Source organism: Limulus polyphemus, unplaced genomic scaffold (genome assembly GCF_000517525.1).
Source record: "Limulus polyphemus unplaced genomic scaffold, Limulus_polyphemus-2.1.2 Scaffold519, whole genome shotgun sequence".
NCBI lineage: Eukaryota > Metazoa > Arthropoda > Merostomata > Xiphosura > Limulidae > Limulus > Limulus polyphemus.
In genome coordinates this window covers 111763-119740 of record NW_013666129.1, presented here as the reverse complement: position 1 = coordinate 119740, position 7978 = coordinate 111763, and positions in this window count along the sequence as shown.

Genomic DNA, 7978 nt, shown 5'->3' with positions numbered 1-7978 from the left:
CTGTATACCAGAAGTATAGAACTGGCAGAACACACACAGGAGTGCCACTCTGGCGCCTGATATTCCAGCTGAATTTCAACACTTCAAAAACTAAAAATATTTATATAAAAATATGTTATTCACTTTACATTCAAAATTAAGTGTCTTTCCTAACCAATATCTCAGAATGCTAGAGACCACCTGGCTGTTCGCGATCATTCTTATCCACTAATAGAGCTCTCTCAGACCACCCAGCAAACACTCTGTTACTCTTTCTCAGGAGCTGGCATCAGACACCATGCGACTACTCCGATCCAAGAGCAGGTGTCAGAGCGTTACAACGGTGAAACGTTTTTGCCATACGTCACGTGATTATTAACACACACAATATGGTATCAAAACACTTAATAAAATACATGTTACAATTATATTGTCTGCTGAAACGTACACCTTTAAAAAGCATATTATTTACATAATGTCCAATTAAGATCACTTTTTTTAGTTATTCTTATTGACAGAACAAGAAGTGTGCAAAGCATTATAAAAGAGAAAGTTGCTAATACTGCTTACAGATTATTGTTGCTAAAGCTGAAGTTGAAGGTGTCTCAAAGTATTGTACATTTGCTACCCTATTGTTGCTAAAACTGAAGTTGAAGGTGTCTCAAGTTATTGTACATTTGGTACCCTATTGTTGTCTCGTTTTTAATTTGTTTTTCTGCTGCTTAGTTTATAGGAAGTTGAATTGCATGTTTCTTCTCGGTAACATGCGTGTATTCAATTTAGTACTAATTTTAGTAGTCTCAAATTACTGGCGTTGCACATATTTTCTTTATTTAAAATGGACTTACGCAAATGGAAATTAGATTTTCAATATGAGATATTTAGCCTGATGGTCACACGTCTGATAAATATTCGCAAAGCTTCGACTCTATAAAACTTAGTACTATACCATTGTTGTAGACAATGTGTCCCCTGCATCTATGAACGTCTCAGTCCTCCAGACTTTCTCACGTGCTTGACCATACCACAGCTGTGCTGTACACTGTGTCATATCCAAGATAATATCTAATGCAGTTACCTTTAACCGCCTGCATTACTTCCAACATTATCTAGTTTTTACACGAACAGATCCCTGGTCCAGTGTAGAGGAAAGGGTAACATTGATGCTCTGGTCCTTACATAACTAGCTGAAACAGGTTAGCCACTGCACAAGCACCCACCTCTAGCTTCTGATCAAGGAAATAGATTAAAACAGACATCTCATTTCCCTAAAACTTCTTTCAGGTTCAAGGTTAGTAAAGGCTAGGGCAACTTCAAAGCAAAGCTATAAAGATGTTGTTTTATGTCTCTGGCTGCACACTTGTAATCTACATTAGAATGCATTATAACTGCACTTTGTGCTGGAATAAGTAGTAAAAAATATTGATTAAAAACTCATTTTACCAGTCAGTCCAGTCTGCACGACTGAGTATATTAAATCAAACAAAATGCTATGAATACTAAGTCTACACCTTGTATGTAAAAAAGGTTATTATCTGTGGATTTCAATGCCTAAGGATAATCTCACCTACTCGTGACTATTTTCATTCGATTCCACCAAAGATACTCATCTCTAGTACTATTGAACATGTTAGGTAATTCAGAGTTCTCGTTAAACGTAGTAACATAACATTTAACACAACATAATCTTTAGAAAAAAGAAGGAACCTATTGGTCCATCTAGGCTGTCCCATCCACTAAACTAAACTAAAACTATTAAAAACCCTCAAAGCCAGCTCTTATCAATCATATATTTGTCAAGCCTTCTCTTAAACTCACTTAAATTTACTGCCTCCACCACATCCGAAGACATCCCATTCTAAAGGCCAACCACTCTATTAGAAGAATATAACTGTCTTAGCTGAAGATGACTTCTACCCTGCCAAAATTTATACTTGTGTCCCCTAGTCCTACTATTCTCACTGTTAAGTATGAAAAAGATTATGCATCAACACTATCAATTCCCTTTACAATCTTAAACACTTCGATCAGGTACCCTCTAACTCTCCTTTTTCCGAGATATCTTGACCTCTCCTCCTATGACAACCTCTCCATCTCAGCATCATTCTAGTAACCCACCTCTGAACCCTTTCCAACACTTCAATATTCTTCCTAAGGCAAAAAGCCCAAGGTTGAACACAATACTCCAAAAGTGGCCTAACCAGTAACCTACCCAATGAAATTATAACCCCTTTAGACTTGTATTCAATATTTTCATAGATACAACCTAAAATCCCATTTGCCCTACCACTAGCAACAGCTAACTGCTTGGATGAATTAATAGATTGATCAACTATTACACCAAGATACCTTTCTTTCATAACACTATTAAGATTATTCCCATCCAAATTATGCTTATAATTCAAATTATGATAACCCACACGCATTATCTTGCATTTATTATAATTAAAACCCATCTGCCATTTATTTGCCCAACTCACTAAATGATCTAGATCCTTTCGTAAAGTAGCAGCTTCCTTCTCACAGCGAACAACACCAAATACCTTAATATTATCTGCAAAATTAAATAATTTATTGACCATTCCTTCATCTATGTCATTGATGTGAACCAAAAAGAGCAAAGGTCTTAAAACTGAGCTCTGAGGTAACCCAGTTGTGACACTAATCCAGAATGACTGAACTCCATTTATAAAATACCTCTGCTTTCTTCCATCCAGTCACTTTTCTATTCAATTAGCCAACTTTATTTTTAAAAATTGTCCACAATTGATCAGTGTCTCCATAATAATTCAACTGCCAGATTCACAACAGATAATTATTGTTGCATCCATTCAAAATTTGTTTTATCAAATTTGTTACCAAAATATCAGTATTTCTGATTTCCACATGCAGAAAAACATCGAATCTAATATAGCAATGATCACTTGCCTTCAGATCTTCCCCAATTTCCATCCTCTCGAGCATTTGTATATTAGAATTTAACAATACATCTAAAATAGCGTTGTTCTTAATAAGTTCATTGACCAATTGGTCAAGAAAACTATTTTGAATAGTTTCCAAACCTTTCTCCGTTATGGTTTGACTCTAACATTTGACTCTAAATTAAAATCATCCATGACTATGACCAAATTAAAGCTGAAACCTTATTCTCACTGTAACGTTTCTCATTACTTTCATCAGCTTTTCCCTTTATATCCGCTAATAGAAACCCAAATAGATTCAATCTCCTTGCTATTATCCTTGCTATCCTCAACTTCAACAGGGTATAACTTACATTTTACATATGAAGCCATTATATCCCTATTAAATAACCTATAACCCAGTATTTCAAAGAAATTTCTATCATCAAAATTGTCTCATTTAACCAGATTTCATTATATCAAAATCCTCCATTCATACCAGCGCTCTAAAGTCACCTATATTATACTTCTAGCATTACAATAACCTCCTTTCTTCCATTGAACTAATCCAACTAGCCAGTCTGCTTATCCTTACATCCTAAGCTTAGCAATCAGTCCTAGTGACCTACATATACGTTCATCCTCAGAATTAATTCTCGGCAGTATTCTTGACACAATTAAGTTATGGCCTTTTTCTTTAAGCATACTGCTTACAAAATAAGAACAACCACAATATATCAGCTACATTGTTGTATACTGAACAGATTTGAGACACACAAATAAACGGTACACACTTCTTTTCCTTTGCGTGTACTTTTGACCTTTGATTTTAAAGATCCATTGCAAAATGTTATTGTTCTGATTGTTAGAGGGGGTTTCGACACGTATTCTCCTGGATCCACCACTACAGATATACATATTCATACCGGTATGTTGCTATATACATGTATTTCAACATCAAATATCGTCATATATTCTTGTAGTGTTCAACACGCCACCTACAATACACACACACGGTTACCATAGTAATGATCTGGGGCTACAGTAGCTAGCTGTTGTTTTTTATTGTTTATGTTAGTTCGCGTATGGCAATTGGAAATTCGTATATTTGTAGAAAGCATGAGTTTTGACGAATTAATATTTAGGCTACGCAATAATTTAAGTTTTATGTGTTAGGTTCTCCAAATTTGATTATAATCATGTACATCTTGAAACCAATAAACAAAATAATATGAAATGAAAAATAAAATGAATAAATGAATGACTTCATTTGCCGTAGGCGAGCTAACATCAACCACTATTATACAGCCATTCTGCGAGTTAGATCGACTCTCTGTCTTTGATTCACGAAATAAATAACACAGGCCTACGAATGCAAACTTCATAAAAGTTGTTTTGGTTTTAATAACGGGTTTTCCATAATTCAGCTACGCAGACTTTGAAAATAATATTCATTTTTTCTATCACGTGAGAATTTTTTACAAATCGAGAAGAAAATAAACTCTTACTTACTGATGAGGACAAAACCTTGTCGAAACGTTGTACATTTGCTGTTATGTTAAACTTATATTAAAGTTTTTCTTCATTATCCATTCAAGCCGTCTCCAGCCATTATTAGTCTCAAAGTGGATTCCTTGTCATCGAATTTAAACTCTTACTTAGATCAGTTTACAATAGATTTACCACAAATATAACAGAATATGTTTAAGTCATTTACACAACCTCTTGTTGCCATAGCGACGAATTAATGATATTGAAAAGAAAAAAATAATGTCAAAGAGCACACACAGACAAATGTTATCCAGAAATAACACCTCATGCGGCCTGTTAACCGTTTATATATTAGCGGCGTGTTTCTCGTGGGTTCTAGAACGAACGATAAGACTCTCATGTCGCCATTGGTCTAGAGAAATCTATGGCCAACGATTTTCTACATTTTAAGCATAACAAAATGTGACCCAATTTCAATGAAAATGATTCGCTTATGTAAAAGTACATATGACGTTTTGTAAAAAATCTGTACGTGATGGAGAAAAATGGATATCGTTTTCGGATTCAGAGTACAGGAATTAGTGTAGGAGATGTAAAAGTTTCAAGACAATAACACCATCGCAGGCCTGTGTTATTGTCTGCAGAATTCTGACAAACTAAGACTATTCAGATAAAAGTCCTCCAATGAAGATTCATATTCTTGCTGTCCACTACGGTATTATACATCGATACACACTCATACGAACACGGGTGAATTATCATATTGACTGCAAATTACATTCACTTTCCTAGATGGTTACAAGTACCAGTAGCGAACTATCATGATATTGTACCACCATTTGTGAGTCAATCCAGACACAATCCAGACAAACAAGGACTTTTCTATTATATTCAAATTCTGTGCTCAGAACTCCCTAACTACACGTGTGGAAGTTGTGTATATTGGTGTGTACAGGCTACGTAAATTACACGTGTGGAAGTTGTATATACTTGTGTGTACAGGCTACTCAAACCACGCGTGTAAATATATACAAGTTCAGGTGATTTGTAGTTAAAAAACATTCTGCATATGTTTACCACATTAATGAAAAACCACAATAAAAGGAACAAACTGTCAAAAGTCTGATATTAGAGAAACTAGTTTCGACACATTCGTGCGTCCTCTTCAGTTTCACGTTGTCTTCTGTATTTTTTTCACTAATTACTATATATGATATTGTTCTTATATTATTATTCTTGTTTACTACGAAGGAATGATCACAATGTCCTATCAGCCCTTAGATCTATTAGGACTCCTAGTAATCATTCTCCTTCGAGATATAACTATTGTCTCGGGTAAACATCTATCTTCAGTGACGAAATCTTTCTCTTGGTTATTAGTCCTTCGTCTCACAGAAAATGGAATTTTCTCGCAAACAAAGGTTTTTCGATTTAAGCTACAGAAGAGCTAAGAATAGCAGAGTAAATTGCGCTAGTCGAGAAAACAGGAAACTCCACAAAAGAACATTCCTTACCCTATAGATCTAGCCGGAGTGATGAGATATAAAAGAGCTCAGTTGATTATGATACGGGTTTCATTATCCAATATAAGCAAATGTATTTCGTATTTGCTTAAAATAAACTATTTGCTCTGCATTGTTTCAGTACTAAATTGGCTATTTATAGTAATTGTAAATAATTTAAAATTCACTATAAATTACACAGTTGTATATATGTGCATATATTTTTATGTTTATGTTCTACTTACTCTATTGACTTTTCAGAAAAAAGTCTAAAATGTTTGTTAAGACTTTAACGTGCAACACACTTCATAACAATTAAGGCTTACTTTCAGATAAATTGTTGTTACTTTCTTGTGTTGCTCGAGATGCTACAAAGCGTCATTTTCATGTTTACAAAACATCATTGGATATGGAAATTTTAATGATCGGTCTACAAAACGAAGACAGATTCGCAGTGTAATATTGTAAGTTTTTTTCAATATCACATGAGATGATATGGCTGAAAACACTGTTAGTCAGAGGTAACACAGAAATTGTTCGAAAGTTGTACAGTGTATTAGGCACACAGAAAGTTCAGCCACTTTACATATTCTAAAATATGTTGTGTAAACCTGTCACAGTTGATTAAATTCTAAGAATTTGTTTACTGGACGTTCTTTCCAGACCAACAACAGCTGCTAAAATGGAGCATTTCGGATGCAACTGAGAAACTGATATGTTTCCAAGGTTAAGTGGGAGTATCGACTGTTACTCTGATCACTTTCTTTGCTGTTAAACACAAAACTACACAATGTGCTATCTTTGTTGTAACCACTGCGGGTGTTGTTTATGTTTATTTGTTTGATGAATTTCATGTAAAGCTAATCAACACCACCCACCGCCAAATTTTTGGCTACTCTTTAACAACAAAAAATAGGATTGACCATCACATTATAACGCCTCTTGACTGAAAGGGCGAGCATGTTCGGTGACGTGATCTCGGGTATCGAAACCCAATTTTTATATAAGTTCTCAGACTTGCCGCTGAGCCACTCGGAGGGGAGGAGGGGGTCTGATCTCTATGAACGCACATAATTAATATCATTTTCTGAATTTTCATAATTTTCTTTTTACGTGTAATATTAACTTGTGGTTTGAATTGGCTGATATTGTGTGATATTAAACGTAAAAAATAGTCCGGGGATGGATCATGTGCGCAGATCAAAGCACATGGAACATGCATAAAGCTGAAAAAGTAAACTAAAAAATAAAATATATTTGCATTTGGCTAAATAGATTTGTTTCGTATAATTTTAATGTTGTTTGTTTGTTTTGAATTTCGCGCAAAGCTACACGAGAGCTATCTGCGCTAGCAGTCCCTAATTTAGCAGTGTAAGACTAGAGGGAAGGCCGCTAGTCATCACCATCCACCGTCAACTCTTGGGCTACTCTTTTACCAGCGAATAGTGGGATTGACCGTCACATTATAACGCATCCACGGCTGAAATGGCGAGCATGTTTGGTAGGATGGGGATTCGAACCCGTGGCCCTCAGATTGCGAGTCGAGCTCCCTAACCATCTGGCCATGCCGGGGCCATAATTTTAGTGTGTTTGGGTCACTGATCCTGAAGTAATTGTTATGAAGCTGCAAAACACATTCAACGTTTTATTTTCGGCAGCTTGTCATGTTTGGACTTTATCGTGCTTTATAGAGTTTGATTGAAATCGAAATGCTCTTTCATTTCGGTCTAATAATTTAATTTTTATTATACTGAAAAATACCATACCTTATGGTTAGATGTAAAGCATTTTTCAATTTTTACTTCAGGTTAATTACGATGGGTTAAATGCGAATAGCCTCATAGGGCTGAGTCTAATATGAGAAAAAGTGCTTGAAATGGGCCGGTAAGCACTACCGACACTTCTCAATATTAAACATTTGTGCTCTAGCACTTTGTGTAAAATTCTGTTACGACAGCGGAAGTCGCGTGACGCTGGGAACATGCGCACTGGAATTTCTCGAATGATCATGAAGGTCCGAGTGCATTCGAGACGCTCTCTTTTTAGTATATAAGCCTGGCGAGAAAAACCAGCGGGATCGAAGAGATAGTTAATTGAGTCAAGCGA